This window comes from Culex pipiens, chromosome 2, assembly GCF_016801865.2.
Source record: "Culex pipiens pallens isolate TS chromosome 2, TS_CPP_V2, whole genome shotgun sequence".
NCBI lineage: Eukaryota > Metazoa > Arthropoda > Insecta > Diptera > Culicidae > Culex > Culex pipiens.
Window position 1 is genome coordinate 191,005,880 of NC_068938.1, and position 18,075 is coordinate 191,023,954.

The following is an 18,075-nucleotide window of genomic DNA, read 5'->3' on the forward strand; positions in this document are numbered from 1 at the left end:
CACACCACATGGCACAGTCGATCAAAACCGGCCAGTCCTCTTGCACTGTAAGACGTTACAAATGGAATTGATACCCCGAGGGGATTGTCAATCATGCTTTTTGGGCCGAAGCAAGTTTGGAAGTTGTTGCCTCAGCTCAACTCTCATAAATGGAGACCCCGCGGGGTGACAAATTTGGTTTATGGTCGACGGGGCAATTGATCAATCATTTTCTTGGAAGTACCCCTTGTTTGTTGTAGGGTAACAGTAAAAAAAGTTTTTTGCCCTTAATTTTGCCCATGTTTTTGTGCATTGTTAACTTTTTTCATCTTTGGTTAAAATACTTAAAAATTTTATGGTAAAGTTTTGAATGACAACATGTCATGAAAAAAACTCTGCTTTCTTAAAAATCAGAGGCTTGCTTTTGAGAAAAGGTCATAGAGCAATTCCAGCTCAAATCAGGAATTTTTCTGGTACTTTTTTACCCGACCCTCTCCGATTTCAATGAAACTTTTCAGACATGTTATCTTAGGCCTAAGCCATTTTTGTGTATATGGAGCCAGTTGCACTCGATAATGACATTTGAGAAGGGCGTAATGGTTTTAAATATTTTTGTATTTTGTAAATTAAATATTGCTATATCTCTAAGCCGATACATCGTATCAAAAAGTGGTCAAAGACAAACTTGTAGGAAATTTGACGGGCTTTTTGAAAAAAATACATTGAAACAAAAATACACGCCAATTCTTTGGGATTTTTCAATTTTTAAGTTTAAAAGTTATATTTTAAGGTGATGTCACGATTTTTTTTCGCTCAAATTTTTTGTGAAAATAGCCTAAAATGTGACAAAAAGACTCACGAAAAATGCAGGATGGTATGTCTCTCCTAAAAAATACAAAAATCATTTACTAAAACTGTTCTTTTTTGAAAAGTGGTCTATACGTCAAATTTTTCAAAAACCGATAGTGGGAATCGATTCCTCAGACAATTTTACATAAATGTCTTCATATTGACCATTGTCCTAAGCCCAATCCTTTTGAAGATACAGCTGTTTTAAAAATAAAAATGTTGAAAAAATAGAGTTTTCAGTGTTTTTTTGTCAATTTCTATATAAAAGACTTGAGTTTTAAGTCTCGTGAATATTTTTACCGGGAAGCTCGTCCAATTTCCCATACGTTTGCCTATGAAAACTTTTTAATTTGACTCGTTTAAATATTTACGAAAGCTTATTTACAATCCAGGTTTCTACCACACTGAAAAAAATATTCTGTTTTCTGTTATACGTAATGTAATTACGCTTATATCTGTAAGCCCATACATCCAATTGAAATGTGGTCAAAGGCAAACTTATGGGAAATTGAACGAGCTTTCCGGTAAAAATATATTCGAGACTGAAAAATCAAGTCTGTCATATAGAAATTGCCAAAAACCACTAAAAACCTATTTTTTCAACATTTTTATTTTTAAAACCGCTGTATCTTCACAAGGATTGGACTTAGGACAATGCACAGTGGTCCAGATCGCAAAATTAAGTGGAAAATGGATTTTCCGAAAAATGGTGACGTTTTGGAGCTTTGGTGTCTTCAGAAGAGTTGTTGCAAATGGAAAGGGGCAACTTTTGGTTTGGTTCAAAATTAGGGTGGTTCACGATTAGGGTGATTTTGAAAATCTTACTTTTCAGGAATATTTTTGGGAATTTTTTTGTCTTCTAAAAAGTTGATGGGCTTGCCAATCCAAGCAACTTTGTCGAAGACACCAAAATTTTATCTCGTAATCTACGCCTTCTATGACCAAATTTATAAAAAGCATCTGAGCAAACCTTCAAAAATCAGTTTTTTGAACGTGGCAATTCAGGGTTAACTTTTAGAGAAAAGTGATATTCGGAGCACTTTTAGAGCTCTACAAAACAAACATTTTCATTTTTTGACATGTCAATTTGGACTTAAGGGTCAAAAGTTACAGCCATTTTAAGGTAAAAAAGATGCAAATTTAAAACTTAAATATCTCAAAATGGCGCAAGCCAAATTTTGAGCACTAGGTTGCATTTGAAAGAAGAGATCTAGCACTACAAACGCTGAAAAAATCTCAGGGGTGTTTTTCTTTAAACTTGAGATATCTTCATTTGAAAAAGTCTAATTTTCAAGGGAAAACCATATGGGACCACCCTAACGAAATTCGAAAATTGTCCAAATATATGTTTTTCCATGTAATTTTGCCCGCTAAATCTGAATCTGCCCTCAGAATTGAGCCAAAATGTCAACAAATCGATTTTTGGTCATATTTTGGGTTTAAATGATAATTTTACATGGAACCCAAAATATGACCAAAAATCGATTTGTTGACATTTTGGCTCAATTCTGAGGGCAGATTCAGATTCAGCGGGCAAAATTACATGGAAAAACATATATTTGGACAATTTTCGAATTTCGTTAGGGTGGTCCCATATGGTTTTCCCTTGAAAATTAGACTTTTTCAAATGAAGATATCTCAAGTTTAAAGAAAAACACCCCTGAGATTTTTTCAGCGTTTGTAGTGCTAGATCTCTTCTTTCAAATGCAACCTAGTGCTTAAAATTTGGCTTGCGCCATTTTGAGATATTTAAGTTTTAAATTTGCATCTTTTTTACCTTAAAATGGCTGTAACTTTTGACCCTTAAGTCCAAATTGACATGTCAAAAAATGAAAATGTTTGTTTTGTAGAGCTCTAAAAGTGCTCCGAATATCACTTTTCTCTAAAAGTTAACCCTGAATTGCCACGTTCAAAAAACTGATTTTTGAAGGTTTGCTCAGATGCTTTTTATAAATTTGGTCATAGAAGGCGTAGATTACGAGATAAAATTTTGGTGTCTTCGACAAAGTTGCTTGGATTGGCAAGCCCATCAACTTTTTAGAAGACAAAAAAATTCCCAAAAATATTCCTGAAAAGTAAGATTTTCAAAATCACCCTAATCGTGAACCACCCTAATTTTGAACCAAACCAAAAGTTGCCCCTTTCCATTTGCAACAACTCTTCTGAAGACACCAAAGCTCCAAAACGTCACCATTTTTCGGAAAATCCATTTTCCACTTAATTTTGCGATCTGGACCACTGTGCAATGGTCAATATGGAGACTTTTATGTAAAATTGTCTGAGGAATCGATTCCCACTATCGGTTTTTTGAAAATTTTGACGATTAGACCACTTAAAAAAACAGTTTTATTAAATGATTTTTGTATATTTTAGGAGGGACATACCATCCTGCATTTTTTGTGAGTCTTTTTGTCACATTTTAGGCTATTTTCACAAAAATTTTGAGCGAAAAAAAATCGTGACATACCCTTAAAATTTAACTTTTAAACTTAAAAAATGAAAAACCCCATAGAATTGGCGTGTATTTTTGTTTCAGTGTATTTTTTCCAAAATCCCGTCTAATTTCCTACAAGTTTGTCTTTGACCACTTTTCGATACGATGTAACGGCTTAGAGATATAGCAATATTTAATTTACAAAATACAAAAATATTTAAAACCCTTACGCCCTTCTCAAATGCCATTATCGAGTGCAACTGGCTCCATATACACAAAAATGACTTATATAGGCCTAAGATAACATGTCTGAAAAGTTTCATTGAAATCGGAGAGGGTCGGGTATAAAAGTACCAGAAAAATTCCTGATTTGAGCTGGAATTGCTCCATATAACCTGAATTTTCAGTTTTTTGCCTTTTGAGTGCTTTTGAAACCGCCTTCAATATTCAAAAACACACAAAAAAATAAAATTAAATTTAAATCAAGGGTTTCCAAAAGCGTTTATTACTTGCCAGTCTGCCAATTAATTACTCAAAATACTGGTCCAAATTAATTAATTACATTAATTACTTTATTACTTTTCACTATGATGAAAAATTATTTTATTTAATATTAAATAGATTTAACTATTTATTTCTACAGTAATAATCTGGAATATTTATTAATAGCTCATTCGATAGCTCTTTCAAAAATAAATTCAATGAAATAAAATAAAAACACTTAATATCAAGCAAAGTACAAACAGTATGATTTTGTTCATGTCTTAAATTATGCGTTTTTATATTTGTTTGTGCCAATCTGCATATTGTGATTTTTTTTTGTATAATTTTTATTGAAAATAGCAGAATATTTCACAATAGTTTCATGTTTACACATTGAAAATTTTCTCCCACTAGAGGGTGCTGAAACTTGGCAAGTCGAATGCCATTGAAATATTGTTGTTTAAAGTTGTTTGAAAAAAGGCCCCCAGATTTTCGAGCCAAACATAAACTTTGAAAAATATTTGCAGCGGCTCTTTATGAAAACTGTGAAATTCTTCAAAATAACGTTATGTTTTAAAATGTTTTTCGAACATTGGTTTGACATTATTTCGTTTGTTTTTTTCTCAAGTATATTAAAAAAATCCGTTACCAAAAATACGGATAATGTGTAATTTGTCATTTACATTGGATTTAATTTCGCCATCTGATTAGTCAATTCTAATTTCACTGAGTTTGATTTTTAACAATGAAACATTTGTCTCAGAAATATTTGGAAATGTTTCAAGAAAATAGTTCAGCTCTTAAAAAAGAGATATTACAGGACTGTCAACTGCTGTAGTTAGCTGAAAAATATATTAGAAAAACTTATTTTTATTTTTATTGATTTTTAAATGGCTTTCACTTGAAAACTTTGCTTTTATCAATGATAATTAAGTAAATTTTGGTTTTAAATATTTGATCCACATAAACTTCAAATAATTTTGACTGTCTATTAGAAGGAAAAAACATAAAAAAATAACCAACTCTAATGTAGTTCTTGCAAAAAAATCATATTTCTCGACTTTTTTTATTGAGCCTTATAAACATATGAAAGACAATAACTTATAGGTCCTTTAAAGAAAAAACTCTGGATTTTTACAATTATTTATTAAAAATAAATAGATTTTGGATTCATGAAACATTTTTCACTGGGTAATATATCATGGCGTTGCCTTTTGTTGTTAATCAGCTTCGCTAAACAACATGTTGAAAATAAATTTTAGGAGAGAACTATGGTGAATAAGGCCTTCTACATACAGAACCAGTCTTTTTTCAATATTTGTGTGACACTCTGATTTGAAATGAAAAAGAAATACTGTTCTAATAGATTATATCAAAAAAATCAAAAAGTTTCGTTGAAGAAGTACAATATAAAAAAGATTACTTTAATTACTCAAAATTACTTTAATTACCAAATAATTACTTTAAATTACTCTAATAACCATGAATTACTAAGTAATTAATGAATTACCTAATTACCAGCTTAAAATCAAAGTAATTATTAATTACTTGCCAGTCTGAGGCCTTGCTGGAAACCTTTGATTTAAATTACTTTTATTCCAGAAAAAAAAACAAAAACAAAAAAAGTATTTCAATTTCTTTTTTTTTTCTGCTCCATTATAGTTATTCAACTACAGTAATAATTTATTTTCAAGCTTGGGAATATTTAATTTTGAATATTTTCAATATTAAAACAAATCTGAGAATATAATAACGGTTATCAGACTGATATGATTTTTGCTTGAACCCAAACACACGTTAATAACATTTTCGTAATAAAAATGCATGTTTTTTATGATTGTGATGGTTATTTTAACAACTTTTCCAATCTATTTAATAGCAAAATTTAATGTTGATGTTACTATCGCTCTCGACAATCAATTGATAAAAATGGTAGGCATTTTTTAATTATCTAATAAAAATCTTTCTGGAATTCCGGAAATTGTTTTGGTTTGTTTTTTTTTTATCATTTGGCTAAAACTTTGTGTAACTTTTCCCTCTGAGCAAAGAACCCATTGTGTGTCATTGTAAATATACGTAAATACTTAAAAATCTAAAACATTTCACAACATATTCTGATTGATTTGGTGTCTTCGGCTAGAATGATGAGGACTATTTAGAAAAGTATAGGTACAAAGAAAAATCAGATTTTTTTAATTTACAGTTTTCCTGATTTTTTTCAGAATCCCTATTTTTTATTTTTAACAGCATAAATTGATCTTTAAGTAATCGGCTAGATTTTTATATTTGGAAAATATTTTTTCGGAGGGATCGTAAAGGTTTACAAAAGTTTTGTTTTTTTAATTAGAATCTAACGAAGAATTCTTGCGTTCAATAGGTCCTATAGGATCTATCAACATGGCGCATTAGTTGTTTTGAAAAAGTTATCTAGAATTGTTTTTTGAAAAATAAGGTCTAATTCGATGACACTAAAAAAACTAATTTTCTCAATTTAATTTCAATTCAATTAGTGTTTATAAGAATTTAACAGTTCTGCTCCAGGATGTTATATTTGCAATTCAGAGATTTGGAGAATCTTTCAACTGAGATCAATTCATAAGCCGTTACAGGGAGGGTACATATTTCTATGTTTATGTTCTGCTAGCTGAGTGCTCTTTTAGAGAAAATAAAAAAAATTATATCTCTGAACGAAAAATCATGACAAGTATGGAAGTTTTCACGTTAAAAATCAAGCCAATTTTTAAGGTGAAGTTTCTATTCTTCCCAAAAAAAGAAAGTTTTCGGTTTTGGTTCCCTAAAACATATCGAAAAATTAAAAAATATACGGATTTTGTAAAAAAAAATCACAAAAATCATTGTCGAACGTCAGTTTTTATACTCAAAATATGGCTTTTCGTGCCTTCCAAAACAAAAAAAATATGGTTTAAACAATCATTGCTGCTTGAAAAAATATAAATTTCTTTCGTATAAGGCCGTTGCAAATATTTTTATAAAGTATAAAAATTGAAATTACGAGCCATTGTTTCAACATTTTAATGAAAAAAGTGTTTTAAAGAAATTATACACCTGTCCAGTTGTTTTCCATCATGAGTTTCAAAAATATCTAAGTATTGACCAAAATTTTATATTTTGCGAAAAAATATATTTTTGCGGTGCTGTACATTGAAATTTCATAACAATTCAAAACATTTTTAAACAAGCCACAACATGCTAAATATGATTATCAATGCAGAAAATTGCATATCAGATTGTTTTCAGTTGATTAGACTTCTATTTTCATGGAAATTTTGAAGTTTTTTGGAAAAAATATTTTTTTTGTCCCCTGATTTTTCAGACCAATTTTAAAGGAGGGGCGACATAAACTTTGAGAAATATTTGCAACGGCCTTACTTCGTTTAAAAATATTTACAATTTTTGTGAAATTCCGTTGTACAGTACTGCAAAAGAATTAATGATTGCATAACAACCGGGCATGCGTAAAATGCATTTTAAAGTACTTTTTTCGTTCAAATGTTAGTACCATGGCTTCTGATTTCAATTTTTATATTCTAACCACCCTCTCCCCCCTGGACTTTGGCTAGAGTCGAAGGGACATACATTTGACCTGAGACAGAAACCAAAACCCATCCAGAGTGGTAACTCACTGCAGGAAGGCTGCTGAGGCCAAGTCATGATTTATTAGCATACCTACATGTTACTTAAGACGAGCCGAGAGAATTGCTGGCATCTAGATATATGACCAGATGAAATTATCAGCATCGAGTTCATGGTAGATGGAAATAGCTTGCTGCGCCATTTAAAATTCATAACACAATACACCATTCTGAGGCTTCGAGTTCAATCTTGAAAGTCGACAAGTAGGTGCATTATTGCAAGGTGAATTAACCTTGACATAATGAGATACTGTACCTTAGTCGAAACTTGAATATTTGTTCTAAAAAAGTATTCAACTCAATTCTTCTCTGGAGCCACCACTTTTCCGCAAAAGACCTTTTACAGTCTGATCCCACAAACCATACAACCGGTAGCCACTTTTACAGGTCGTAAAACAGAAGAGCGCACGCGCGTGTTTGATGGGGCGCACACGATCGTTGAGGAAAGTGAGCCTGGCCTCTACCAGCGCACCATCCGGAAGCCGAGATCCGTTAGGTGAGGTTAGGTGAAATGGATGGATCGATGGCCTGGACCGGATATTTAGCCTAAAAGCTTCTGTGAAGGCTTTACGGGTAAAGTTGGGAGCAGTTGGTGGATGCGTTAAAGCGATTTGCTTAAGATGGTGATTAGTTACGTTGATTTAGGTAGACATGAACAAAATTCTTGAAATCACTCACTTCAAACCCAAAATCAGGTTCCCCTCTAATAAAAACCAGCATCACCACCCTGCCAAACCTTTCCAATTATGTTAGCGCTAAACTTGATTAAGGCTAGCCTTCAACCCAATTTTCAACTGAGAAATGTCAGAGGAACAAGTTTCGCAAATGCCACTCCAAATTGGCAGCGCAGTCCAGTTTGGCGAATTGAGATAATTATCAAACGGCGTGTGTTTCACCATAATTTGAGCGTGGGCCGAAGTCTGTCAACCACTGCCAGCTAATGAGTCGAGCCTTTAGGAGAGTGGCTTCAGGGGTGGACACCTTTCGCACTACCGTCGTGTGTGGTCGGCTTTCCACCACCAGTGAGGAGGCTGCTGTGTGGAAAATTAGGAAAAATTGAATGTTGGTATTATGCTAATGATAGGCTATTAGTCGGGCCAATCTGTCGCTGGCTAGTGAGGCTAGCAAGGGGAGCGAGGGGTGCGTTGAAAGCCTAATGAACAACACCGCGCGCACTGGTTGATTGATGGTGTTCAGGTTTTGGCACGTTTGACAAGGTGATTTGCGATTAGATGGGGGGAAAAGTTGAACAATTTAGCTGAAATATATGGGGAGGCTTGGTTGATTGAATTAAGTTGAATAATACCTACTAATATCGATGAGCTTTTCTTAGCAACCCAAGTTTTTTTTTTTTTTTTTTTTAATATATTTATTCAAATTTCTTTTCCATGTACATTCATTCAGTTAAAATATTATTGAGTGTCCAATCACAAACGATGACTTTTCACCTCAATTTTAAATACTAGCAACTTTAATTTATTCATGAAATATTGTAGCTTTCGCTATTCAATGATTTCAAATGTAGGAGGTCCAATATGTAAAAAAGGGAAAAGCTGAAGACTGCAATGATTTTTGTCGAAATGCATCAATTATCTTATTGGACATAACATCCAAAGTGTAAACTTCGGCTAATTGATGAAGTTCACTGGTGCTGAACCAGGGAGGAAGTTTCAGAATCATTTTCAGAATTTTGTTCTGAATCCTCTGAAGTTTTTTCTTCCTGGTTAAGCAACAGCTTGTCCAGATCGGCACAGCATAAAGCATGGCAGGTCTGAAAATTTGTTTATAAATTAACAGTTTATTCTTGAGACAAAGTCTAGAATTCCTGTTTATAAGTGGATACAAACATTTAATATATTTGTTACATTTAACCTGGATACTTTCAATGTGATCCTTGTAAGTAAGGTTTTTGTCAAAACCAAGTCCAAGATATTTCACTTGATCCTCCCACTTTAAATTTACCTCATTCATCTTTATAATGTGATGACTTTTTGGTTTAAGAAAATCAGCCCTTGGTTTGTGAGGGAAAATTATAAGTTGAGTTTTTGCAGCATTTGGAGTAATTTTCCATTCTTTCAAATAAGAATTGAAAATATCCAAGCTTTTTTGTAATCTTCTTGTGATGGCACGAAGGCTTCTGCCTTTGGCGGAGATGCTTGTGTCATCAGCAAAAAGTGATTTCTGACATCCTGGGGGCAAATCAGGCAAGTCAGAAGTAAAAATATTGTATAAAATTGGACCCAAAATGCTTCCTTGAGGGACGCCAGCACGTACAGGTAGTTGATCAGATTTGCTATTCTGATAACATACCTGCAGAGTACGATCCGTCAAATAATTTTGAATAATTTTCACGATATAAATCGGAAAATTAAACCTTTTCAATTAGCAACCCAAGTTGATGTAAGTAAACGCTTCAGTTTCATCAAGGTATGATAGAGTTGGGCTCCCTCAACATGTTCCCATCAGAAATTAATTTTACTTTCATGAAGTTTAGTCATAAATTCATGAAAATCAGCCATGACATCATGAAAAGTGATATTCATGATTCCATGAACGAAAATTCATGAATGTTCGTACAAATATTTTATTAATGAATAACATTCATAAATTCATGAATTTTTATTCACGATTTCATGAATAAAATTCATGAAATCGTGAAAAGTTTTGCGAAATCAAGAATCCAATTATTTACGAAATCATCAATCGAAATTCATGATTTCAAGAACACATTTTTAACCGGGTATGGTGAAGAAATTGAGCAGAAGTTCTAAAAGTTTGAATCAAGAACCATTTTATATTAAAACAAACATTTTAACTAGCAGTAAAAAACTGTATTTTTATAGAAGAAAACCAAAAATTGATACTGTGCAAATGCGCATTTTGAAGTTTTCTGTTTCTTTTTGCATATCCCCCACCCCATTTCCCCCTCTTCAACTCAGTGAAAAGTGCTTTTTTTCTATAGTAATTAGCCTGTGCGAGCAGGTTCACGATGGGGCTCGATTGGGCGCTCGATCTTTTGTGTAATGCACACTTTGCGGAACATTGAAAATGAATCGATGGAAATTACCGCCGCCTGAAGTCGTCGGGGAGGGAAGGAAATTTGCTTAAAAGAAGCACATAATGTTATGTTTGCTCAAAGATTGAGCCGAGAAGTGAATGAACTCTCGGTGCTGGCCAATTGCGGCCCGCTGCAACGAGCTTCAATTTAGCGGGAAGCATTATTTTTGAAAAGAAAAGAAAAATGGCGTAAAATGTAGGAAATTTGCTTTTCCTTTTCTTTGCGGGATGTTTTTCTGACACGTTTTTTTTTTTGCGAAATTCCAAAAGGAGCAAGTTTGGCAGTGATTTGACGATGGGGAGGATGGCAAATTTCATGCAAAGTTGGCTTTGCTTGTGCGAAAAGTTTGTCGACGAAAAATGGATTGACTCGGTCGAGACAAACGATGACAGCTGCCATGGGGAAGGAAAAGAGTGAGAGATTGAACAAGTTCTGACAGCTCGCGCGTTTGGGATGTGATGAGTTTTTAGAAATTTTTGATTCTTATTACGTTCAAATAGTTTTTTTTTAAGGAAAATCGATTTTGGCTTTGGTTTCATTATGTTGTCTCAAAATTTAAAACTAAGAACAACTAACGATTGAATTTTCTTCTTTTGTAATACTCTTACTTTTATTTGATTTATTTTAAAAGCAGATTTAATTTTTGCCTTCCTTACTGAGGTAAGCTATAATCTTGCTCTGAAAATGAACTTTTTATTAAAAGCTCCTAGACCCGCCTGCATGTATACATATCGACTCAGAATCGAGAACTGAACAAATGTCTGTGTGTATGTGTGTGTGTGTGTGTGTGTGTGTGTGTGTGTGTGTGTGTGCGTGTGTGTGTGTGTGTGTGTGTGTGTGTGTGTGTGTGTGTATGTATGTATGTGACCAAAATTCTCACTGAGTTTTTTCAGCACTGACTGAACCGATTTTGATCAAACCAGTTGCATTCGACTTGGTTTAAGGTCCCATACATCGCTATTGAATTGTTTGAAGTTTCGATAAGTAGTTCAAAAGTTATGTATAAAAACGTGTTTTCGCAAATATCTGGATCTCAATTATATGCACGTAAACGATGTCCGGATCCATCATCCGACCCATCGTTGGTTAGATAATTGAAAAATCTTTCCAATGAGTCCAACACATTGAAGATCTGGCAACCCTGTCTCGAGTTATTACCACATAAGTTATATCTGTTTTTTTTTTCTGGAACTTAAAAAAGCTGAAATGTGTGTCCAAACCACTCATATTACCCATTTTTGGTAGAAAGTGAGGAAGGCATCAACCACATAGGTGGATTAGGTTAGTTTTTTGTTTAAAAGAACCATTATTTTTTCTCGGTAATCAAACCTTACAATTTTCCCTGAAGCATTGAAATGAAGCTCAATCTAACCCCACTCGCGAGGGTGGATTAAACCGTCCCCCACGGCTCCGTCACCTTGAAGGCACAAGTAGGAAAATTTATCTTTTTTCTTCCTCCTCCAACAAGTTGAGCCGTTTGTGAGTAAACTTCTTCGGAAATGAAGCAACCATGTTAACCGGAGCTGACATCCTTATCTTTATTGCTGGGCCAATTTTTCAACCTTCTTAGCCGCGTCTAAACTGTCCAACTGTGGTGCTGGCTTCGAAGAACATCGAGCAACGAATCCTTTGTCAAGCTTTTTCTGCTTTCTCGCAAAGCTGTGGGGGATGACTCTTAGGAAAATGTCGAACGAAAATGTTGGAAAGGAAAAAAAGCGAAACATAAGCATAAACCAGCGGCGATGTCTTCTTCAAAAAGGCATAAAATATTGCCGGCAGGTGTACATAATCTGCCGCATGATGTTATTTTTTTTCTCTCCCTCAAGAAAGAGCTCCCGGAATTTAATTTACCTTCGGTTTTTTTTCGGGATAAAGTTACCAGGTTCATTTTCGAGTGTTTTCCCTGCACTTGAGTTGATTGCCCGTACAAGTTTGGAGGAAAAAAGTCGGTCATCTTCTGCGGTGAAGTTTGTCCCCTTTCCCATCATTATCTGGTCTTCTCTTTTGGTTAATATTTTCTAATGATGCGAACGAACATATTTGAACTAGAACTTTGTCTCGAACGTCGAGGTCACCGCCGACGGGTACTTTTAATTATTTGAAACTAATTCAAAAGTTGGTTAATTAATTTTAAGCGTTACAAGGCACAGAACATCTCCCAAACCACGAACTCATCTTCGTATAATTAACTGACGAAAAAAACATGACCAATCCTTGAAGTCATCATTTTTGACTGAGTCGAGTTCGACGAGTCTGCACGAAAGAGGCAAGGAACTTCCAGTCAAAAAAAAAACTCGATTCACTTAATTTTCGAAGATACATTCTTTCCGGCGGCGGGACACGCCTCCAGAATTATTTTTTGTCAGAACCTGACTCTCTCGAGGAGGGTAATATTTCAAAAGCAAACGTTCGGAAAACACGAAATGGGCAAAAATAAACGGCGGACGTTTCGATTTCAAATCAAGCAAGAACCGAAGAAACCCGCCGTCGAAAATAGATTTATTCGAGATGAGGTTAGAAGATGCGAGAATCGACGCTGGCTCTGAAGGAGGAGGCGAGACTAATGCGTGCTTGGTTCGGAATAATTGAGTGAGAGTGAGTTAGGAATCGGGGGTTTTTTTTAAACGCAAATTCTTGGAAGGGGTTTCACTTGACGTAGTTCAACGATTTCGAATCGAGTCGGTCCTTTTGCCTTTTTGACTCCAAACTTTAAAAATCGCTGAAAATCCTGTTTTAACCAAATCTTGCAATAGTGCATTTCATCTGCTCAGAAAAAAAGCAATATAAGTAACCATTGCCCTTCATTTTGATCATCTCTTCAATCGAATTCTTTAATTGACTTCCCTAGCAGGTGGTCAAACAAAATCGAAACAGACCTTCAAACTCATAAACTTCCCACTTTATGACCGTTCCAAATTGTGTCCCTTTCAATTGAGATCTCCATTTTTCAAACTCAAAATCGTGATAAAATCTGTCCCTTCGAAGAAGTGCACCAATAACTAGCCCCTGGTTTGACATTTATGGGACAATTTAGAAACATCATCACCATTTATCCTTCAAAAGATGGAATCTCGTTCATTTCCAGATCATTTGAACTTGAAATTTCAACTCCCAACCAAAACAGAGCAGTGCAGTGCGGAGTGTCCTTGGCGATAATCGTCCAGGGCAATGAATTAGGGTTGACGTTTTAATTACTTTGGAAACGCGCTCCCTCCTCGCTGGGAGATTTTTCTTCCATTCAGCTCTGATGATGCAGCAGAAATTTAATTACTTTTAGAACCGGTCAGAGCAAGTGCGTTGGGAACCCTGCTGAGAGGTAGAGAGTTGGTCCTTTTTCCAAGAATTTTTGGTTTTAAGCATTTACTGCAAAAAATAACTAATTTCCCTTAAAAAATACTCTCCTTTCCAACCAAGAGAATATTCTCACTGGGGAACCCCTCTACCCGGGGGTGAATTCTGGTGCTGACTTCGTCTTCTTTTATTGTTGCCAGCCCCGGTTGCAATAATTTATGACCGGTTGTAAAAATGAAACGAACAAGCAAAGGAACGAACGAAATTTGCACTGTTCGGTTTGTGTTATTTGAAGCACAAAAAAAAAGAAGACGATGCTCTGCTTTTCTTGATTTACGGAATGCCATTGGCGAAAAGAAGGTGTAAATCGGTGTTAATGGAAGCAGTCGATTTATTTTTAAGCCTGGGTTTAAGTTTAAGGAATGATTAGCTTTTTCTTGAAAATTTGCAATGAAAAGTAATTTTGAGTGCGAGATTTGGATTTAAACAAATGTATTTCAAACAATTTGACATCATAAAATCCAATTTCTCCATTTACAAAATCTTTGACTTTTTCTTAATTCAAATCCGTAACATAAATTGAAATTTCACAAAAATGTTTTTGAATAAGCAAGGATGTTAATCAACTCCTAATTTCTTATAAAGATATATTGCATTATGTTATATTCATTTAAATTTTAAGGTTTGCCACCGAAATAAAAATTATGGAATAATTCAGAAATTTACAACTTGCCCAAGGTTTTCTTTTTGGGGGATTTGGTATCTATGTCTAAATTTTATGATATGATCTAATGTAAAAAAAATGTACCCCTATTTTGATTCATATTTTTATCGAATTTTATAACATTGTCAAACATCAATCAATTCTTAATCAATTTCTATTCTCACTTTTAAAACATGTGTTAGTGGACAAGTTGTCAGCTTTTGGGCTGAAATATTCAAAATACGAGTTTATTTAGCAATGTTTTAAATTTAAAAAAAATCTTGGGAAAGTATCTAAAATACACTAAACAAATGATTTTCATTACATTTTTTATTTAACTTTGATAATATTATTGTGGAAATTCGTTGAAGAATCATTTTTTTAGTTGGTCGTCATCGATCATGGCCGTTCATGGTCACCGCGACAGACACGGACGACGAAACAAACAGAAACACAAAAAGTAACTTTTTCAAAACTTTTTTTTCGTAAAATCGCGATCACTCGTGATGTTTACAAGCAAACCCCTTATGTCTATATATCAAAATTTTTGTAATTGTCTGCTCTACAACTTTGTAGAACATTATTACACTCTAAAAAATAGCCCTGCAAACTTAGAAAAAACACGAAATTTTAAAATGAAAAATTTTGTTCTAAATGAAAAAATGACCCTTCTGGGACAATGTAGATTCGAAAAGTACATTAAATTTCCCATAAAATGACATGTTCCAAATTTTTTACAGTCAAGTAACGGAAAATGAGAGAATTTTTAAAACTTTTTTTGTGTTTTTTTTCGATGAAAAATACGTTTTTTCGGAACTCTGAGTACGCCATCAAATCGAGCGTCTAATTTTACATAAAATTCTCTTTGACACCAAATTTTTATCTCGTCACCGTTTCAGGCTGCAAATTATTGAAAAACGCCCCTTTTTTCGCATGTTAAAAAATGGAAGGGGTCGTACCGCCCCTCCTTCACGAGATATCAAAAAACGGACCTCAGATTCGTGATCAGGGACAAAAGTTACCCTTTAGGACAAAGTTTCACGCAAATCGAAGAGGGGTCGGGGCAACTTTTCCCGATTTCGTGTGAGTTGGTAGAGAATTACCCATATGTTAAACATACAAACCTTCAGATAATCGAATTTCGGATAATCGAGGTTTCGTATAATCGAGTCTGAACTGTATTGAAAAAATGCATTTTTAAATTTAATAGTCAGCCATTCAAATTTGACAAAAATAGGATCGCAGAACTCGAATTTTATGTTAAAACAAAGAAAAAAAAAATAGGAAACACAAATTGTTCTTGATTCGATTATCCGAAGCCCCATACACAACTAATCGAACTTCGGTTAAATGAAAGTTCGGATAATCGTGTCTGAACTGTATATCACTAATACTCTTCAATTGCCAGAAAAATCTTAAACCTAAAGAAAAAGTTGATTCCTAGAATTATTTTCATATTCTATAATTGTGATGATTTTCTCAACGAAAATGTGTTGGAATCAACAAACGGAATGCATTTTTGGACTTTGGACTTCTTGAATTAGTCTTAAAAAAATAATTTTGATGTATTTTTTTACACATTATAAAATAGGAACGGCCGTGGCTTACTATGACTGGAATTAGGAATAATACTGTTACTATCAACTATATACGCGCTGGGTCCTTGTCCATTTGACAAGGGTTCGGAAGTTCAAAATAACATTTGAATCCGATTGGTCCAAACGTTCTTCAGGGCGGGGCTTGTCGATAAAGCTGAAGAACCTCGCGCTCGGCTAGCCAGCTTAGAAATGGGTCACCGAAGCTCGGCAGAGCTCACACCTTCCAAATGCCTATGCGAGTTATTTGCATGTATAGAATGTACACAGAAAAAAATATGTGAATTTACTCGACACGGAAAAAATGAATCACATGTAAACTCAGTTGATGTAAACTTGAGATTCGACGTAAACGGTTGAATCACACGTAAAATCATGTTTTTACGTATAATTTGTTGCAAATTTACATAAAATTGCACTTAAATTTGAATGTTTAATGACGTGCAAAAGTGTTACATCATAAATGATGTAACATTCGGAAATATTTTTTTGTGTGTAGATCCAAAAATACATGGAAACAACTCAATTCGTAAGAAGCGGCCGCGTGGTCCCGTTTGGTTGGTTTCACACACACACACACACACACACACACACACACACACACACACACACACACACACACACACACACACACACACACACACACACACACACACACACACACACACACACACACACACACACACACACACACACACACACACACACACACACAAACACACATTTTTTACACATTATAAAAAAAATATTCTGATTTGTAGACAGTTTCGGTAAAACAAATTTCATACAACATGTGAAAACTTTTGATTCTTTCTTCGAATTCATTAAAAAAAAACATTTTTAATCGATAAACTAGATTTAAAGATTGTTTGGTAAATTCTAACTTAATTTTACTATACATTTAAATACATTTTGATGAAAAAGCTCATAAACTTAGTTGACTAAATAAAAACATTTTTTTTTCCTAAAAAATATAGCAGCAATTTTAGCAATTTGACGCAAAAAATGCGTCTTCCGGTTTACGGTACAAGCAAGCTTTAACTTTATACATGCGTTTGATATTAAATATGAATAAAAAAGCAATTACAAACTAGAATTTAAGTAAAGTGGGTCTACTTTTAATTCGCATTCGCATTCGCATTCGCATGGAGATGGTGATCTTAGCGGGTTGCAGACTGGATTTCGTCATGCATGTGTGATGATTGTCCAGCCCAGGTTGCTTATAAATTGATTAAAGGGAATTAAAACCAATTCTACCAGGACCGGACAGGCGGCACCATGAGTAAAGTGGGTCTACTTTTAATCGTGATAAACTAGATAATCTCTTTCCATGATATAATTCAGAATCAAAATCATCATCAACTAATCAACGACATAAGTTTCACTTTCAAATGCAAATAGCTTAATTTAGTACAAACACACACTCATTTCTATTTCGAGTGAGTAGGTCGATCAATGAACTGAAAAGTGCTCCACTGCGGCAAAACCAAACAAGAAAAAAAAACACTCGAGTTAAATATAGGTTCGTACACGGGCCTACGTGCGGAGGCGTTCATTCATCGCGAAAACCAGTCTGTTGTTGGTAATTGTTTTATTGGCCTCGTTTAATTGACATATAAAACTAGCGCTCACGCCTACCAATAGTTCGACGCAGTTCGATTTAAATGTTATGTTGTTGCAGCTCGATTTGGCGAGGCGGTCTCGTTTCAACGGGGTCGAAAGAGAGTGAAATGATAAAGATGGTTGTTTTAGTTAAGTTTTGAGATTTTTTTGATAAACTTATAATTTTTTTTTTTAAATCGTAAAACAAAATTAAACCCAAAATCAATTCAGGAGATCCCATTAAAATCGAGAAGCATCATTTGAAATGCCATATATTTCAGAATTCCAAAGCTGAAGGACTCCAATTTCCAATTATTTCTAGACAGCAACCAGAAACCTTTCCACAATCCAGGTAACATCCGTTGATCCCATTTTTTGAGGTAGGATTGATTAGGGTCCCAATTCTACGCTCGTTTCTACTTCTTCCT

The 18,075-nt window shown here is 34.3% G+C and overlaps 1 protein-coding gene across 1 annotated transcript in view; it reads right to left on the minus strand.

Moving 5' to 3' along the window:
* The window catches only part of LOC120414050 (frizzled-like), a 46,317-nt gene that overhangs the window by 17,564 nt on the left and 10,678 nt on the right, over window positions 1–18,075 (minus strand). The window lies entirely within an intron of this gene.